The following is a 22,157-nucleotide window of genomic DNA, read 5'->3' as shown; positions in this document are numbered from 1 at the left end:
GAATTTAATGTATTTAATATTGAACAAATTTATAAGTATACGCTGTTAAAATTTTATCATGAAAATCGTAATAAGTTTGTATTACAGACACACAATTATGACACAAGACGAAATATTAATTCAACATTATAGAACCTAAATGTCTCACATCTGCTGGTCTAAAGCATAGCATTAATTTTGGCCCTCGGTTGTACAATGCTTTAACTAAATTACACCCAGAACTTCTAACATGTAACCCACTAACATATAACAAGAAAATTAGAAACGTGTTAATATCTTTAATTTGATTAAATAAATTTATAGCCTATGTGTATGAATTAATCAACCTATATTATATTTGTATTCTATAATTTTGAAATATATATAGTCCTACTTTTCACGTGCGATATTATTCGTCTCTAGTGTTAATATTATATTATATAATTCCATTGCCGCTGTAATTTAAACTTTAGTTCCTATTTTATTTTACTTATTTATTTTTATTATTTTTTTTTATTTTCCATATTTCTCTTATATTAATATTGTATTATATAATTTCAGTAACTGTAATTTTAATTCTATTTCCTATTTTATTTTATTTTATATTCTCTTATAGGCCTATTAATATTATATCTGAACTGCGACCGAACACGAGCGCTGCTCATTCGGTCTCAAATTTTGTTAATACTACTGTATCTCCTTTTTTATCTTGTTTGTATTATTTTATTTCTATTTCTCTTGTTTGTTTGTAATTATATTCTTTATTCTGTAATAAGCATTGCTACGCATAGACTCAAACTCTTCATTTGTGTTCACTTTCTTTTACAACTTTAAATAAAATATTTAGAAGAAAACAAAGTTTGTGATATGAATGTAGTCTAATCGTATTTCAGAAAAATTTGTCCTGTAAGCAGTCTTCATTTCAAAGGACTAAAGCTTTAAACTTGTGAGAAACAAGTTTTAAAGAAATTGAGCGTGTTTTTACAAGAGATAAGCTTGTTGTCAAATCCTCGAAACCCTTTCGCTGGATTCCAAGGTTTGTTCTGCATTTGTTTCGGTCTGGCTGGTATTTTCTTGATCGTCTGTTACTGATAAGCTTGGGCTGTTGTAATGATGTAATATAGTTAATATAAAACAAACACCGGACACGTTAGTAATGGTTTCCAGTCGATTTATGAACCATTCCACAGATACGAAGAGTCCATATTCATACAAGTTGAGAGAGAGTCCAGCTCCTTGTAGGATTACAACACACACCAAGAATGAGCCGAACTGAATCCCAGGGGCAGCAATACTGCCAGCTACTGTCATGAGCGTGAAGCCTAAGTACTGGCCAGCCATGTAGTACACGTTATGGGTCTGCATGACGAACATCCCGGCTATTGCTATCAGGATGGCTGCACCGTCCTTGCTGAAGTGGATACCGACGGTTAGGATGAATCGGACCAGTCTTGAATCGTACTGCATCGACTGTTCGTAGAAGCTGATGGCCAAAGGCAATGCAGTGAGACTAGACCCCGTAGCCCAGGCTGTCAACAGTGCTTGAGGGCAATATATACAAACTGGGTTTCTTCTTGTAAGAACCAAGAAGATCAGCGGGTAAACTATAAACATCTGAATGAAATACACACAGAAGTACGTTACCACTAATTTACCTGCGTCAGTCACTAAGCTTTCTAAACCATTCTTTACAATATTTTCGGCGATCAATGAAAAGAGGAGTACGGGCGATATCATAGTTATCCAATCCACTAGTATGAAAGTAGCATTGCAAAAAACTGTTGTAATTCGCAGCACCGAAATTCCCGCATCACCCAAAGTTTTAATGGAAATTCCCAACACAAGCGCACAAACTGAAATTCCTATCATGTTGATGCTTTCTTGCCAAACTTGTGAAAACTCCCAGTCCTCTATCACCTTGCTATCGTTTCGAATTAGTTGAGTTTTAGATGTTTTCAGAAACATTTCTACAATGTTTGATGGAAAACAATTTCTGATCATATCAAGATAAACATCGAGCCAATACGTATCTCTTTGTTGAAATTCTCCAGTTTCTGTCGTATCTTTTCCAGGTTTTATTGCTGCACATATCACTAGACCCAAAAACGTGGCCTCTAATTTAAATATAAGCATGCAAGCCAGGAATTGCAAGAATATTTTTAGAGATAAAGTTTTGCTTAAAGATCCAAATGCACAAGTCAAACTTGAAGTCATAAGTGGAATCGAAATTGCGTTTATCATCCGCAAAAAAATCGAGCCTGGAAATCCTAAATACATAATACCGCGTTTATTCAGTTTCGCTGTTTTATCAAGTATAATTCCAAATACTATTCCAGCACATATTCCTATCAACATCCACAGTGTCAAAGATTTGTATAGTTGCATAATATCTTATATTCACAACAGATACACATTTCAAAACATTATCTCACGTATTTACTACACTACTTAACTTCTTAACTTCTTGGACCTACATTTTTTTTGTCATAAAGTAAGAATTTTAAGTGCGATTTTGTTTTGTTTTATTTTCCAGTGACAAAATAATAGCATGTGGACAATGATTACAGCTGTATGAAACATGCAGGAGGCCTTGCACGTATTCATGCGAAACGTATCGGAAAAAATAGGAACTGACAATAACGAACCGTTTTAAAATACCTATAAGGTGATCATAGAGGAGAAAAGAGGATTGTGGCGCGTCAGACATGCCAGACTATTTATTATACATGTAATACACAACTGTGGTAATCGTTCGCTTTCCCGTATTTAAGCGACATTTTCCCTCGCACTTCTTTTCACTGGTTGGAGTTTCGTACATTTCGTTGGGATTATGGTGTTTCAGCGATTGTTGTATCGATAGTAATAACCGAACAGTTGAAGTTATAAAAGAGTGGCACCAGTGTAGGCTAATACCCTACAAAGACTGGCAGAGTGTGATGTTAAGTAATTATTCGTTTATTATTTGTTACGAACTGGTACAATTGAGCAGCACAATAAATATAGACATACAAAACTTAACTTTAACTAAGGTGTATATTATTTTATCAAGGGATATGTTCAGGAGTTTGCTTCTATTTCAGATTATCACGAGAGTATAGATGCTAGGAGTTTACACAATGATATTTTAGGAGTTTAGACATTTCTTTTACCTCCTTAATTATCAAGTTCACAGAATTCCTAGGAGATTATTTCCTTCCAATAAACTCTTTGTAATAAATTCAATAGACAGTTCCCCCTTTTCTTGCATTTCCTGAATATATAGTATGAGAATCAAACACAATTTAAATTCAATCCATGAGAGCAAAGAATTTTTACAATAATTCAAAGTAAATACTTTTTGTATTGTCAGTAACTCTATAAGTTTTAGATAATAGTACATTATGCAATGAACCTATAATGGTAGTAATTAAGACGCGAGGATGTTTATGAAACGAGCGCAAGCTAGTTTCATAATTTTCATACGAGCGTCTTAATTACCATTATAGGCAAGTTTCATACGACTTTTTATGCTCGACCATATTTCTAACTTGAAATTATTCATAAGTATTCATGTTATTGTTATGTGAGTGAGTGCAATAGCCTACCTCATAAATTGTGAGATGTGCGCAGACGCGAAAGTATTGATTTTTTCCGGGAAACGAATGTCGACGACCTTGATATAATCTAGAGAGTAAGATAAACATTGGTCTTGATATAACCTTGAAATTGAATTCGACATTGAAAAACAAGATTACAAATTGAATTTATTTGAATATTATTTACAATTAACGCTAATTATTATAGTAACAGAACATAACCTTCTGCGACAGTATTGGATTTCCAGCCTCCGTGACCTGTCGATAGTTGTCTTTGGATTGCATATCCGAGAATAATCGAAAACCTGAACTTTAATGAATAGGTGTACTTTAATGACATGCATTAAAGGACTGCTACTACATTTCGGCATGGTCGAACATAAAATATTTTATGGACGTTACATACAGACGTGGACAAATTATTATCAAAATTGAGATTTTTGTGATTAATTCTGTTTACAAAATTTGACTTTTCAATTTAGACTACAGTTGACAATTTTGCATATTTCTATCATTACAGTAGATAGAAATATGCAAAAATTTCAAATGTAGACTATTCTAAATTGAAGAGTCAAATTTTATTAAAAAAATATATAATAAAATCTACAATTTTGCTAATAATTTGTAAATATTATGCAACCATGTCAACTGCAGTCTAAAGTGAAGAGTAAAATTTTGTAAAAATATATAATAAAAATCTTCAGTTTTGCTAATAATTTGGAAATATCCAAAATGTCACCTGTAGTCCAAATTGAAGAGTCGAATTTTGTAAAAAATATATTTAAAAAATCTTCACTTTTGCTAATAATTTGTAAATATGCGAAAATATCAATTGTAGTCTAAATTGAAGAGTGAATTTTTTTTAAAATATAAAATAAAAATCTTCGATTGTTCTAATAATTTGGAAATACCCAAAGATGTCAACTGTAGTCTAAATTGAAGAATCATAATCTGTAAAAATATATAATAAAAATTTCCAATTTTGCTAATAATTTGTCCACGTCTGTATTTTTCAGCTCCATAAAATTCAAATGCCGTCAATTGAAGGATTAATAATGTCCATTTTATTTTAATGTAATGACAAATGTGTGTGTTTGCTCTCTGTTGCATAAATCCTGAATAAATATTATGGAGACCAAAACCTTGACTATCGCATAGATAATTTCTTCATACCACGGGTCGTTTTTGCTGTTGTGAAATATCTTTCCAGCATGCCAATTACGTAATCTACATTCTACAGTTCTCCCTTTCGCCTTCTCTTGATATTCAGATTAGCTTTTAACGCTTCGTTCTTTTCACGTGAAAATATTACATAGCGTTCAAGGAAATATTCCTATAAGTTATGATTCAAGAAGATTCTTATACTTTGCGCATTTCGCAACAATTTAATTTATTTATTATGTTGGAAATATTACTGTTAGTTTATTTTATTTCACTGTCAATCAGGAGACATACAGATGATATTCAAGTGACATTGATGCAAACTCTGTGGGTTGATAGTGGTAAATAGACGGTACGAAAAGGAAATAAGTCAGCTAATAAACTTATTTCCCCCCCCCCTCTGTTCAATACAACGATAAATGTCCTTAATAGGGACGTTCTTGGATCAACGTTATCCTGAAAGATGGATCTGAAAAGGAGGGCCAACAAACTCCTCATATCTCTGATTTTGCCTCTAAGATCGTGTGAAAAATCTAATCTACGAAATACCAGTGAGCAAAGTGGAGAAACGTGTGACTGATTATGATTATATTAAAATTAAATCGTGTGTACATCTTGATTAACACTTTTTATCACTTAAGAATTTGATTATCATAACAACTCAGTCTAGTTCTGAAGATGACTAACAGTGAAGTCGAAACTAGTCAACTAAGGTAATTTACCACTTAGTTTTCAATTTAACACTGGAAAGTTGTCATCACCAAATTCTTAAGTAAACAATGTACGTGTGAATCATTTTGGAAGTCAACGGTGCAGTGTTGAAATTTATACAATGAGTTGAACGCCAGGTCTGACCATTCAGCCCCGCACAGTAGGGGTGGAGGTGGAAGACGTAGTAAGACTAAGAAACGAGACGGCACTACTGGAATCGAGTGTACCGTATATTAACGAAATTTACTTTATTTCACGATGACATTTATTGTAATCATATCGGTGTTCTCCGAATATCTTGTTTAATTCTTATGTGAGAATCCTTTTTATTTGATGTCGTGTCTGTAGGCTGAGTACTTACCTTACTTACTTACTTACTTATTTACTTACTTACTTACTTATAGAGATTTTATGCCAATAAACACTAGAATAAAAATATAATTAATATAAAAATGATCGATAAGTATATGGGAAAGAGAAAGTGTATAAGCTGATGTGTAGAGATAAATATAAGTATTTATAGGAAGTGAGAATAGTGAGAAAGGATTAGGTGTAAGTGGAATAGTGAGAAAGTGAAAGTGACCGCAAATAGGAATGAGTGAAAATAGTGAAAAAGGGTTAAGAGAAGTGAACAAGTGACAGCACAAAATTAGTACTAACATTTGAACGTTGGAACAGTAAATTAATATAAGAGGAAGATAGGAGGAAAGGTCAAAGAACAAATAGGACAGATAATTCAATATGATAATTTATAGAGAAAAATTGAAATTGAGGTTTTAGAGGAAAAAGGGGGTTTGAAAGGCGTATATAATATATTAGATACATTAGGATTAATGAGCAAATAGAGAGTAGCAAATGAAATATAGGAGAAATACTGAAGGAGAGAGTGACCGAGTAACAAAAAAGGTACTGCAAATAATGTGTTATTGTAATAATATGTTAATGGTGGCACCGGATACAGAGAAGTGTGAGGTACACCATTACATGTAAAGAAGTACTGTGACGAAATATATCATATATCATACATATATCATAATTAATATAAAAACATGGAAAGATATTTGATCATCACAGTGATAGACTGAGTGAAGCCGGAAAAAACCTCGTGATATGACGATATCTTAAAACCGTTGTACACGGAGAGCATAAGAAATCTGAATTCCAAAATGTCACACCTTTCCTTATGCGTCATAGGCGCCATAGAACCCGCGTGCTTCATTAACTAGGACCTGCACATGAATGTGGCTTAAACGTCGTTACGTTTCTGAGAACTTGAGTGTAATTCATGCATCCGATTATTTGATTCAATTCCTCCCACCACCCGCCTCCTGTAATTACTGCTGGTTGGCATCTGATTACACGAGTTTCGACTCCAGGGATGTCCAGTAGGCAGTTTACTGAAGGATGAGTAGATAATCACGATACATATTGGTACCATCAGATCTGTTCACCGTTAGCCTATCATCATAATCATCGTCATCTTCTTCTTCTTCTTCTTCTTCTTCTTCTTCTTCTTCGGCCTTTTGGCCTGTTCCGCTTCCTCTGAATTTGATCTCGCCATCTTTTTTCATTGGTCTTCCTAGTGGCACTTTATTATTATTATTATTATTATTATTATTATTATTATTATTATTATTATTATTATTATTATTTCCTGGTTGGGTTTGAGTTTTTCCGCGGTTTTCCCTCAATCCATTAAGAGCAAATTTTGAGTAACTTTCGTTTTTCACGATAGTAGGCCTATATTTTGAAAATAATATTTTTAAAAATCTTAATTTATACAGTACGTACATTACACATGAACAGATGACTGATAAGCAGTCTCGCCAACATACAAACTTCACCATCAATTTTAGTGTGAGGGAATAACGTTGTAGGTGCCGCCATATTGCTACTGAAATAAAATAATACTTACATATGGCTTTTAAGGAACCCGCAGGTTCATTGCCGCCCTCACATAAGCCCGCCATCGGTCCCTATCCTGTGCAAGATTAATCCAGCCTCTATCATCATATCCCACCTCCCTCAAATCCATTTTAATATTATCCTCCCATCTACGTCTCGGCCTCCCCAAAGGTCTTTTTCCCTCCGGTCTCCCAACTAACACTCTATATGCATTGCTGGATTCGCCCATACGTGCTACATGCCCTGCCCATCTCAAACGTCTGGATTTAATATTCCTACCTATGCCAGGTGAAGAATACAATGCGTGCAATTCTGCGTTGTGTAACTTTCTCCATTCTCCTGTAACTTCATCCCTTTTAGCCCCAAATATTTTTCTAAGAACCTTATTCTCAAACACCTTAATCTCTGTTCCTCTCTCAAAGTGGGAGTCCAAGTTTCACAACATACAGAACAACCGGTAATAGGGTAAACATTGGTAATTTGGTGATAATTTCATGGAAACTAATTTAAAATGCAAATGTGTAAATATATCCTTATTCCGATTTTTTCTTCTAAAAGACGATAACTTGCTGTACAAATCTGGAGACATAAAAGATTGGATACATTCTTGAAAATGTGCCGAAAACCACTTTTACAACTTAAGCTGAAAGGTTGGTTATTTCGTGATAACCTTGGTAATTTCGTGATATTGCATTGATAATTTCGTGAGAGGTAGAAGAATTGTGGAAAAAATCATTAAAGTCAAATGAAATTCTCATTTATTGTTACAAGACTTCAAACATAGTAATTCCGTCTAATATTCATAGCAAGAAAACATAGAAATACATATCAACACATAATAAGAGTGAAATCATAGTACAAATTGAAATTGAAAAGGGATCTTCTTTGCCCTGAAAGGGTGAACACTTTTATTACGGACTTTACTATAGCCTATATCACTAGGGTAACTCCAAAAGTAATGCATAACGTTTGTTTAAAAATTGTATTTTTATCCTACAGCTTTGCTATTTTCACAGAATGTAGATGCATCCTTAAGGAACAAAATGTCACTTTTCCACATAATCCCCGTCCCTTTCAACTGCCTTATGTAACCTAGGAACGAGGGCCTGTAGACCAGCACGGTAAAAGTCTGGACCAACACGTCTGAGCCACTCTTTAACAGGGTGCACAAGGGAGTCATCTTCTAACCTCGTTCCGCGAAGTGATCCTTCAGTTTACCAAAGAGATGGTAATCGCACGGTGCCAGTTCAGGACTGTAAGGTGGATGTTTCAGTGTTGTCTATCCGAATTTTCTGATCTGGTCTGTGGCCCTGTGACTGACATATGGCTGTGCGTTGTCGTGCAATAGCAGAACATCCTGCTTCTCCCGATGTCGTCGAACACGACTCAGTCTAACTTGAAGTTTCTTGAGAGTTACAACATACCCGTCAGAATTAATGGTGGTTCCGTGTGGCATGATGTCCACAAGCAAGAGTCCTTCTGAATCGAAAAACACAGTAGACATAACGTTTCCTGCCGAAGGTGTATTTTTGAATTTCTGTTTCTTTGGTGAATTTGCATGATGCCACTCCATTGTCTGCCTCTGTCTCCGGTCCAAAATGGTGGAGCCATGTTCCATCTTCTGTCACAATTCTTGCAAGTAAGTCATCTAGCACTTATCATTGACACTTAGCGTGATAACAAATCAAACAGAAGCTACACTGAACCCATTGCGTCTCCGTTTTCTTTTTTGTTATCAAATATTGTCTTCAGATTTCAAGAATTCCTATTGTAATACATTTTATGCTCTTTTAAAAATTGTAACACTTAATGCTCAACAGAATTTCGCCTCAAACAGCTAAGATTCCTGTCAGTAAAGCTAAGCCTATATGGTGACTACAGATGTATCTAAAATTTCAAAAACATTTCCTAAAATTTCACGAAGGTACAATAAATCTTTGTACCAAATATCATATGCTTACCTTTAGTAATAAGCCTGTAATGTAATTACAAACATCCACAAAATTTGTATGCCTGAGAAGTCGACGCAAACTTGCTCTCTCCAAACATAAAAGCTCACTGAAGCAGCTACAATAGTCACACAAAGCGTAGCTGTATGTTTCTGGAAACTGGACAACATATGCAATCCCTTGGCAGAAATTTGGATCTCGTAACACCATTGGTTAGTTCACAAAAGAGCTAAGAAAAAGTATCACGAAATAATCACTGCCACGAAATTACCAATGTTTACCCTATAACTGTTTTATAAATTCTAATTTTCAGATTTTTTGACAGCAGATTAGATGACAAAAGCTTCTCAATTGAATAGTAACAGGCATTTATCATATTTATTTTGTGTTTAATTTCCTTTAATTAATTTAATTTAATCTCCATTTATATAAAATAATATTAATTAAAATTATACGAGGAACGAACTTTGATAGAATACATCTGGTCGCATGAATATATTTCCTGGATGTGGCATAAAATACTATTTTATTTAAAATTTATAATAGGTAACAAATATGAAAGCATTCATAACATCTAATTCAACAGGTTTACTACGTAGTTTTCTTTTAGGATATTGGTAAATCAGAAGGCTGTGATGTAATTGTACCCAGGTTCGAACCTGTTGTTAACTTATTCTCTTTTTTATCTTTTTCATAATTTATTGACATTACTTTAGATATGTTATTTTATTTTAATCCGAAATAAAGGGGATTTTACTACATACATAATATATCCGTAATTTGCACTAGTCCAGCTATTTAGTGGTATATTTATGATGTATTATTATTATTATTATTATTATTATTATTATTATTATTGTGTCGTAACATATTTTTATATATTATTTTAAAATCTTTATATACAGTACCTACGTACGTTAGACTATGAACAGCTGACGGATTCTCAACAAGACGTTTGTCATAGGTGTCGGTAGATAGCAGGAATAGTTTTAATTACAACCTTAGAGCATTTATTTGTAATATTTCAACATACTTATCTAGGTTGGTAACTCTGAATTCAGTAAAATCTACTTCCAATAGTGGTGACCGTTTGCTGTAATGACGAAAAAACAAACTATTGTGTAAAAAAATATTGTATATTTCTGTTAGACCTATCGGCAACAGAACTTTTAAATATTCCAGTCAATTAATTTACCAGTAGAAGTAAAACTAATTCATATTTCTTGCATAATCTTGGTAATATAACATACATAGGCTATGTATATTTTCATATTTATGGTTCTTACATAGGTATAGGGTAAATTAGGGTCTGTTGGACAGTCGGGCATGTTGGACACTTTGAAATTTAACGTGTTACCTCGCCACTTGTGGGCACCATATTCTGCTAGAAGTCAATGACGGAAGTAGCCACGAGTGGGGGTACTTCCGTCATTGACTTCTAGCAGAATGTGGTGCCCACAAGTGGCGAGGTAACACGTTAAAGTTCAAAGTGTCCAACATGCCCGACTGTCCAACAGACCCTAATTTACCTTACTAAAATAAATTAAGACGTAATTCTGTTATAAAATAAAACCATTGACATTTAATCATTTGCTTTATTAGTTAGCTTCAAGTATGAAGTAATTATGCGAAAATACGTTACATGAAATACGTATAGAAGAGGTGGGGAACAGAGGAAGGTGTTAAAAGCGGAAATACTTGTCCCATTCACGCAGCATTCTCGATTGATGATAACTTGATAAACTTCTCTACTTCATATTTATCAAACACACTTTCCACTTGCGTTTCTTCCTCTGTCACCTCTTATACATTTTACAAACTATCTCGTATTAAATGTTACATTTATTACAGGTACAGTTTATGGTTCAATGTTTTACAAAAAGCCATATTAGAGTATAATGCATGTTGATATACCAAAAATAACTTAGCTACTATACATCTTGTTTCATCTGTTTTATCAGCAACGAGGAACCAAGTACCAAAACCACTGCCTGCTGGATTACATCCTATGGCTGCTTACAATGCCTGCCCAATCAACGGTTATGCGCGAGTAGTCGACAGACTCTGGCATATACCAGACTGATAATATTAAATGCAGTGGGCACTGCCTGCCACCTAGCGGCAAAATAACTTTGATTGAACAGGCACCGTACGCACCTATAAGATGCGATCCAGCAGGCAGTGACCAAAACAAAACACATTATGTACGGTAGATTTTTTATTAATGCAATTTGTTTATTCTTCCGTGGCAACTATAAACTGTAAGATATTAAATTAGATTTACATTAGATTACCAATAGGAAGGTGAAATTATTTTTTCACAGAGACTGGATGTATGTTTAGTTTATTTTGTATTACGTTAAGGTGTGGCATAATGCAAATATGTTCACGTAATGGAGAAATCCAACAGTCGAAAAGGGTCCAGTCAAGTACATATCAGTGGCTTTTTGTCTACTATCTACACTGAGGAAATAAGACTCAGTTTACTGAGTGAATAGATTGTATAGAAACCGCATTGTAGTAATCCGGCTTTCGGCCGAGCCGTTCGCAGACAGTTCATCAATGATACGCAGGTTCGGTGATTCGACATACCAAAAATTAATTATTAATGTAAAATATTATTAAATATAAGTACCGGTACTCGAAACATTATTAAATTTACTCGTCTAAATTAAGATAGAAGACGCTGAAAATATGTGCATTTTTTGTTCTATACACAGGATGATTCAGAAATAACAGCGAACATCTTAAGGTTGTGGTAGTGTGGATTATTCTGATAAAAAAAGTTCCTACAAACATGCGACTAATTTTCAATGGATGTGGAGATACAGCTGTTTGAATGTTACGCACTTGCCCACTATAGTTATGGCAGCACTCCACACAAAAATAAAGTAGCTTATGCGTAAACAAAGTATAAAGAAAAGTTCTGACAAGTAAATAATGTGCAAATCTAGTCTTTCAGGTGAAGCTCCCTGTAAAGCAGATTTGAATAATTTCAAGGGAAAAATTGTTCCGGGGCCGGGTATCCATCCCGGGACCTCTGGTTGAACGCACCAGTGCTCTGCCAACTGAGCTACCCGGGAACTCCACCCGACACCGTCTCAACTTTTCCCTTTATATCCACACAACTCGCGTGGGCTGACGAAACGCCAGAGATCCACATCGAGTGCACACAAACTCTGTGTGACTTAGAATTGTGGTTTTCTGTTAACGTACACAGTGACGCATATATTATGCAAATCTAGTCTTTCAAGTGAAGCTCCCTGTAAAGCAGATTTGAATAATTTCAAGGGAAAAATTGTTCCGGGGCCGGGTACCGATCCCAGGACCTCTGGTTGAACGTACCAGTGCTCTGCCAACTGAGCTACCCGGGAAATGATGTGTTTCCGAATCTTATAACATATTTTCACATTCAAGATGCGAGGAATATTTCCCCAAAGTTTAATATACGAGGGGGATCCAGGAAATAACGACCGTTCGCGCATACCCGCCGCGCAGCTGACTCCCCTTCCTTGTTTGAAGGTCAGCTGGCTTCCTTAACATGTGTTCTCATAATGTTGTGAGTACTGGTTGCAACAAGTCGCCATTGTGCATTTTGTGTTACTTCAAAATGAACGACGTGATTGATAATCCCGCCGACTGTGAGGTGAGGAGTGTGATTCGATTTTTGAATGCCCGACATTTGAAACCTGCAGAAATTTACCGGCAATTGATAGAAGTGTATGGTGATACTGTAATGAGTGAAAGAAATGTGAGAAAATGGTGCGAAATGTTCAACAATGGGCGAACAAATGTCCATGATCAAACTCGACCCGGACGCCCATCACTCATCACACAAGACCTGAAGACTAAAGTGAACGACAGAATCTTGCAAGACAGGCGCACATCACCCGACGAATTGCATATTGCCTTTCCTGACATTTCTCGTTCTTTGCTTGGTGAAATTGTGTCGCAACATCTTGGCTACCAAAAAAAATCTGTGCCCGCCCGCACACTGCTGCTTCAACTCGAGAATTGCTGGATCAATTCGGTTGGGAAATCTTTGATCATCCGCCCTATAGTCCAGACCTTGCTCCTAGCGATTTTCACCTTTTCACTAAGCTGAAAGACTTTCTGGGTGGTACGCGTTTTGGAAATGATGAAGAGTTGAAGAAGACAGTGAACACCTGGCTTAATGAACTGGCGGCAGAGGAGTATAACACGGGAATTCTAAAGCTAGTGAACAGATACGACAAATGTTTAAATGTAGGTGGTGATTATGTAGAGAAGTAAGGGAAGCTTCAGTTATGTAACAGACTTTGTTTTTTTTTCAAATAAATATATATTTTTTTAATTATTACAACAAAACGGTCGTTATTTCCTGGATCCCCCTCGTATTTGTTACATCCTGTAGGCCTATATTTACTTGAATCGTAAAATTAATACATGGCGTGAGAAATACTACTTTTCGTGTTATAAAATATATTTTGTTATGTAATGAGAAAAACTGAAACTTGCCCTTTCATGTAGATGTAGTAAGTAAATTATTTCATGTAGCCTATGTATGACAGATTAGTAAAGTAAACTAATAGAAATTTCACTAGGAAATACATCCTTGGATCAATACTAGAGAGGCACACGGCTTAAATTCGTCGTGGCGTTTGATCGCAATAGTCCGTCCCGGGAATCTGTGTAGTAGAAAGACGAAAGGTATAAATCGCAATATAGCGAACGCCAGTAGGGGAAGTTATCCCCACCCACATGAAATGTGCATTCGACACAACACTCGCCTATCACGTAGAGTGTCTGGTGAGCTCGTAGGGGAAAAGTGGAAGGGGTCGTGGGCGGAGCTTCTACGTTCGCTATATTGCGATTTGCCCGACGAAACAAGACCTCTGCGCTAGTGGCATGTGGGAGGGCTAGGGCCAATGATCGCTCTGGGGGGAGGTGTTGGTTGAACGAAGCTAGCAATCGCTTGCAGGAGGGGATAATTCCTATCTGAACTTTACCTTCTACCTCGAGCATCTTACTCCTTAGGGCCTAGAGCTGAGGCTGCCCGCAGTACACTCTGGCACAGACAGACTCCACCCCCATAGCCTATGCGTGAAGTTATTCCACAGATTCCATAGGATCAGCCGCGGCTGAAAAGAGCGAAATTCAGCTGAATTAGACACTAATTCATTTAGCAGCTGATTTTATAATCTCGTATGTCGTATTGGAAGATTAGTCTTGCATAAGACTCTCTGATTATTAATACTGTATAATATTAACAACCCACATAATGAAACGAGGTGAGTTATATCACTTATAGATAATGAATTAAAATGCAGAAGTAATAACTTGCTATAACTGAGAACATTTCAATACAATTATATTATTCAGTCTGTGCTGGCGAATGACCGGTAAATTTCAAATGGGTTATCTAGGTAGTAGAAGTCAGAGCAATAAAAATCATTGCAAACTTCTGTTATCTCTCTTTCCCCCTACCGCAAACTGTGACGTTGCACAGAGGTAAAGATATAATACGAGATCTATACTAACTTGTCTCTTATGATATCACCTCAGTAAGTTCAGAATATTTCCCAACATACTTATGTCCTTTTAGCTAACTACTTAACACTGATCTCCTTGACATCTGGGAATCATTTACGTCGAGCGTAATATTGCTCATTATAGATCATCTTCAATCCCATGATTCTCGGCCAGTTGTTTCATTCTCAAATTTAAGATAACACATCCTCCATTGTAATTAGAGGACGTCCAACTCTCAGTCTGATCTTGGTTTGTGAATTGAAATTATACTAAACAGCTTATTTGTTCTCATCCTTAAAACGTGTGCAGACTAGGCTTGTTTTTTTCTATATTACATCTACTACTTGGGAGGGGTGATAGTAGGAGGAAGAAGAAGAATCTGCATAAGATATACTGTTGATATGTTGATGTTAGCAGAAGAGGAGATGATACCAAGGAATATACAACTAGAGCAAAATGACAGCTGTGAGCAGTATGGGGTGAATATAAATGCAAACAAGACGAAGATCATAGTTATCGGAACAAAACTAAAGAAGATAAACGTGCGAATTCTAAATGAGGCAATGACCAAGTGGACAGCTTTAAATATTTGGAGTCTACTGTATATAAGTAGTAATATAAGCTGCTGCCAGGTAGTCAAAAGGAAGATAGCAGTGACAAAGGAAAAATTAAGTTTTTTCTTCCCTGAAAATTACCTGGTGAAAGTGAAAGGACTGGAGTCTGCTATTGGTGGCCTGGCATACAACGTGACGGTTAGGGTTATGTATCTTTCCGAGACAGAACTTCCTCTCAGCTTCTTCTCTGATCAGCATTAGATCCTAGAAATGCCCTCCAGGAAAGTTTAACTGACTTTTACTGTATTCAACAAACAGAGTTAATTGAGGGGCTCGGGCGAAAAAATGGTAACTGACATTTAGGTTAAAAATGAGATATGTAGCGTGTAATATGGTATCTTACATTCTACATCTAATGCAGTAGTTAGTTTTCCAACATCTCAACAGATGGCAGAGGTATACATATTTTACTCTCCTGGTAACTTTTTTTTTTTTTTGAAAAATTAATTAGATAATACTGAACTAGGTATATAATATAATATATTATAGAACATAATAGTAAACATGATACATATTAACTATATATACTCAATATAATACCGGTATATACAATTAACTGGTAACTATACAAACTGATGCAAGTATAAATGTTTGTCTACCTGTAAATTCAAAACAGTAAAACGTCACTTACCATGTTTTACTTCCGAACCCCTCAATTGTCTGTTCTCTTCAGTTGAGACAAATGAACCTGTCTTTTATTTCCGTAGTATTTCTAAAATTTTAATATTCATGATATCAAGGTGAGTCCTACAAGATATGGGGGAGAGTCGGGTAGTTTCGGACATCGGGTAGTATCGGACAGTGCGTTTCTTTCATCTACCACCGTATGGTAGTACCTGAATGACATGGTTACGTTTCTCTATGCGACATCACAGAAACGTAGCTATGTCAATCAGGTACTATCATCGTGTGGTAGATGAAAGAAACTCACTGTCCGATATTACCCGATGTCCGATACTACCCGACTCTCCCCTAGTTATTGATCTATTTGCTCCCACCCATGTTTATGTTTAGAACTTTTACAAATCCATGCATTCATATCTGTGCCAAATTGATGGCATGAATCTTGACTTCATTAAAGCTCCTTATACAAATCAAAACTCATCGGGAATGAAATTCACATTGGTCTCAACTTCGAATCCCGTCAATTCTGAATCATCACTGATCGTCTTCAATCGGCCTTTTTTTATTGGGTTATTTCACGACGCTGTATCAACATCTCAGGTTATTTAGCGTCTGAATGAAATGAAGGTGATAATGCCGGTGAAATGAGTCCGGAGTCCAGCACCGAAAGTTACCCAGAATTTGCTCGTATTGGGTTGAGGGAAAACCGCGGAAAAAACCACAACCAGGTAATTTGCTCCTACCGGGATTCGAACCCGGGCAACCTGGTTTCCACAGATGTGGACTTCAATCGGTCTTGTGGCCACGCTATTTGATCTCGTGCTTATTGAAAGTCTTACCCACCCCTTTATGTTTTATAGTAGGTTACGTTCTAATTTCGATAAATATTTGCCATTTAATTTTATGTTCCTCCCGGGGAATGGTTTTGCGTAGAACTACCCAATATTCTGCGAATCCTCATGAATAATTCTTACAGCTTCAAAGACTGTTTTTAATAATAATAATAATAATAATAATAATAATGATTTATTTTAGCTGGCAGAGTTAAGGCCGTAAGGCCTTCTCTTCCACACAACCAGCAAAAAGTGTATATACATATGCATGAACTTACAAAGAATTCAACAATTTGATTTAGATGAGAGTTACATGTATACAAGAGTTATTTACGAATTAAACAACAAAATACTATGAACTATTCATTAAACACTGAAATAAACTGGGTAGCAGAATTAAACTAAAATACATAGAATGTTAATATATTTCAAATTATGTTAGATAATAGAAAGAGATTATTATGAGACAATTTTGAAAATGCAGCACAATCAGGATGATGTCTAAAGAAAAAAAGCAACAGTGTAGTAAGTAATATTTTAAATCAGTATGATTGGAGTGAAATGCTAATAAGGTTATCTTTTAAGCTGTTCTTAAAGGTGTTTGTTGTCTTGCAGCCCCTAATACTTTGTGACAAGGAATTCCATTGACGCGAGGTGGATACTGTAAAAGATGAGGAATAACAAGATGTTCTATGAAGAGGTATATTTAGCGTGCCACAGATAAGTGATCTGGTATTTACGTCGTGGTTAGAGTATAGATAAGAGAAACGAGACGAAAGGTAATTTGGTGTTGAGGTGTGCAGAATTCGAAAGAGTAAAGACAAAGAGTGTAAAGTTCTGCGTTCTTTAAGTCGGAGCCACGAGAGACTTGCGAAGGACGGTGAGGAATTTATGAAGTGATAAGATATTTCTTTCTACAGGGACATCATTTTATTTTTACTTCAATTTTTATTGTACCTGAGTTTTTTAATGTACTTCACTCCCACCCCTTCTACTAATGAAGTTCAACCGTCCTCCACACAGATCAAAGACCGCACATACAGTTATAGTACCCTTACGGTCATAGTAAACAGTACGTTCCAAAAATATGTTCGCGTTTTCCAGTGACGAAAGAGCTTTCAATATTGCATCATTTTCCATTTGCCTACGTCGCATCTCGGTTTCCCCCACCTGCTTCTATTCGCCTCTCTGTAAATGCTAGTGGCTGGACTGTCTTAGCTCTTTCCTGAGAACATTAATTTTTGTTAGGAATTGGACGTCTACGTAATATTATACCCATTCAATTGTTTAAAATAACTTAAATAAAAGGGCCTCGTTAAGTAATTAACTGTCACGTGATTTCCTCCATTTCTACGACGCTGCGACGCAACCACTTGGACGGACAGTAGATAGCATGTCTGAGTAATTTTATCTTTTCGGATCGGGCAGAAGTGAAGACTGAATTTACAGTACGTAAGTCTCTTTTATAGAGTAGGTACAGAATTAACAGTAACATTAGTTACTGATACGATGTACGAACCTGGTAATTGGAATTACGTACAATAGTCTATAGTACGATAATATGCACATTAGAACTGAAGCCTGTATCGAAATGAACGGCCACCATTTTAAAAAATGTGTTTAAATATCCATATTATGATTATTTTTCAATTTAACTTCATTCTCCATATTATATGCTAATGTGTTGTAGACAGTATAATATACACTGCATAATGAATACGTACGCATGGAAAGCTCAGTTCGTGAGTAAAAACACTCATTGTTAATAGTATACTGCATTTTGATTAAAGAAAAACATAAAGAAATCGCGATTTTTTCCTAGTTTACGTAAATGGATGAACTACTTTTCTTCCCTCCTATATCTAGTAAAGTGATTTGTTTCTATATTACGCCACTATCATTGAACTCCAGTCGTGGAAGGGGTTAGCAAACGTGTTTCCGATTCTTAATCGTTGATCCAAAGGTATAGCCAGGTTAATATTAGAAATGCTAGTAAAAATAAAATGATGTCCCTGTATAAAGTTTTATTGAAACCTATTATAATGAGGTACTTTTCATGGCATATATGTTGATTGAGTTGTAGTTTGATTTGTTGGAAGGATTTTATAGATATTTACAAAAAAAAGTGGTACTTATAAAAAATATTAAAAAACATCGCATTCAATTCTGCTGCACAATTCCATTTGTATGTGGAACAAATCTGTTTGTGTCCAATCATAGGTTCATATTTGCAGGCTTTTGTTTATAAACCAAATGAACACGAGTTACATTACTTAAGAATAACTTTATTTGCTTTGTTATGAAGTGCTTTGGCATAAAGCTTACAAGGTGATATGTCGCTTGTCTAATAATCGCAGAATAAATTCGTAGGATAATTATAAAAGGTAATACTGAATTTATTAATTCACTGTTCCGGTACTTGGTTCCTTGCTACTATTTTATGCAAAATATCTATACAAAATGTCTGTCTTAATTCAGAATTCACAACCAGTCTTCATATTAAAATGCAAGAATTCAAAGAGACAGTACCATGACTAAAAGCTTGCATATCATGAAAATCGTAAAAGTACTTTTAAATGCAACATTGCTCAAAATGCTTATTATTTCTTCCATGCATACTGTAGCAAATCATAACAACAGAACGTTTCTTAGTTACTCTGGCTGTAAATGTTTGATTTTGACAATGATTCCTGTGCCTGTGTGTGTGTCCTATAAAAATACCCGAAATTTAACGTACCCTACCTATTTTAATCAGTTGAAGAACTGGTAGTTGTATTTATATTGCAAGATTGCAATCATTTTTGCATAATAAATGAGATGAGTTGACACAGAGAAACCTCTAAATTAATTGTTATTTTTCAATGACCGCCAATACACAGTAGCCTTTATTCAGCTCTGAATAGATAATACCTTGAAAATTCGCGTTTCCTCACAAACTGTAAATTTTATCATAGATAAATGTATTATAAAAATTCAAAACATGTGCCATATTATAGAGGAAGTGTTACAAAATATGGAATACCATTTTGTTTTCTCGTTTTGGAACCTACATGTTTTGAATACTGAACGTAAAACTTAATTTATTGCTGAATGTCACTATGAATGGTACACCGGACTTACAAGTTCGTAAGATGTTATAAAATGTTTGAAAAAATAATTTCCTCAAAATCTAACATATTTCTTTTATAAAAATAGAGGTAAAAAATTGGAATACTATTAACACGTTACAAGGTTAACAAAATTACGAAGTCAAAATGGACTCTACTAAGAAAAGCAAAGAACAAGCATTCAGCATCTTCATTAGAAGGTGTTTTCCCAACCGTAATACTGAATCCAGATGCATCGTCTCTCACGTCTTTTCTCGAATTTGTTTTATGCCTTCTTACATTGCCTTTATATTCCACTGTTTCTAAATGAAGGTGAGGTTTTCCCTTCTCCCTCCAACATTAGTAACGAAACAGAAAACCAGGGTATAAAGATGGAATACTAATAATAGTAGTGTTTCATATTTGTGATACACTGATGTTGTAAGTCATAATCTCAGAACATATCACAATTTAGAAACGAAATAAATTAACCCTTAACTTGGCAAAGCTTCATTTCTGACACTAGTTTATTGAACCTTGTCGGACCGTAAAGAAAACAACTATCGCAAAGTCCATATTTTATATGTTGTACAATATTATAGTATCGTGAAATTTTAATTTTCCTACCAATATTTTTTATTGCTCTATTAAAATTTACAGCATTTTGTAGACTATTAACCTGTTGTATCCTATAGGATACTTTGTCAATTTAAGGATTAAACATACATTGCTATAAACGTAGATTATTTCTCTTTAAGAATGTATATCATTAATATTTCTAACATTGAGGAATAACAATGTATATTCAAGAAAAGAATGTACAGCCAAAATTTTTATTTTCCTCGAAAATGCAGTAATGATGAACGTTTCAACAGTGTGGCTTCTAACAAACGAACACATTCCCGCGAACGAGAGTATCGGTGCGTAGTAATTTGGAAGGCTAGATTAAACTCGGCTCAAGTCGTATATCACATTATTTCATATTTGTACCCTTATTTCATATTTGTAACACTTCCGCTATCCTCAATATAAATATCACTAGCATGTTCTGGACCGAATTTTGGTACTTTATTTCAGAAAATAAATGTACTCTTATCAGAAGCCTATCCGTTGCTGTTAACAGTTTCTCTTCTTATCTTTCGTAATGTTAAGATCTTGTTTTTACAGTACGGGCTAATGTAATATCTCTTCTTTGATTTACATATACGCCTTCAATATAGCTGTTACATTCAATTCAATTATTGTATCAGCTGCTATATTATGTATATGTTAATTAAATTTTTCCTCTTCATCGTTTTGTCAACCCTTTGTTATACTGTATTTTATTGCTATCTGATGTGTTCGTTCTGATATGTTCGAATTTAGTAACCGATACTATTTGTGTAGTTTACATTAGTTCTTTTGTCTAGTCTAGGTTGTAGATATTTTCATCTACTTTACACAGGTTGTATAATTGTGATACTATTTTTTAATATAAATTCTAGTATTTAGTCTTTTTGCAGATATTAATTTTGTTTTAGAAATTCGTATGAAACATCTGAATAATAATAATAATAATAATAATAATAATAATAATAATAATAATAATAATATAATAATAACAGTAATAATAATAATAATAATAATAATGATGATGATAATAATAATAATAATAATAATATGAAACTTATGTTCCCGAGTTCTATAGTAGTTTAATGGCTGTTATTTTTTATACATCTTGATTACACAACTTTTAACATTGTATCATTTCGGAATATGTATGATAAAAAGTTTCTTGTATTAAATTTTTTAACCTACCTTGTTAACATGTGTCGACTTATTTTCGGTCATCTTCGGAACTGGTCGTTGTTGGTCTTGGCGCCTCTTGTTTCCTGTGTGGGTGCGTTCGTAGTGTAGAGTCAAAGAGTATATGTGTTTTGAAATTGAGTTGTGTGTTGAGAATATCGTTGGGGTGTGTTTTCGTGTGTCTGTATATTTCATATTGTTCTAGTTTGTTGAGTTTCTGGCTTTTTGGTTGGATGTGTAGTATTTCCATGTCTGTGTTGATGTCTCTGTAGGTGTGGTTGGCATTTGTGATGTGTTCTGCATATGTGGAGGTGTTTTGTAATTTTGTTATGGCTGTGATGTGTTCTTTGTAACGTGTTTGAAATGATCTGCCTGTCTGTCCTATGTAGAAGTTGTTGCACGTTACAAAGAACACATCACAGCC

Source organism: Periplaneta americana, chromosome 11 (genome assembly GCF_040183065.1).
Source record: "Periplaneta americana isolate PAMFEO1 chromosome 11, P.americana_PAMFEO1_priV1, whole genome shotgun sequence".
Classification (NCBI taxonomy): Eukaryota; Metazoa; Arthropoda; class Insecta; order Blattodea; family Blattidae; genus Periplaneta; species Periplaneta americana.
The sequence above is the reverse complement of the archived record's forward strand: the minus strand, read 5'-3'. Positions refer to the sequence as shown.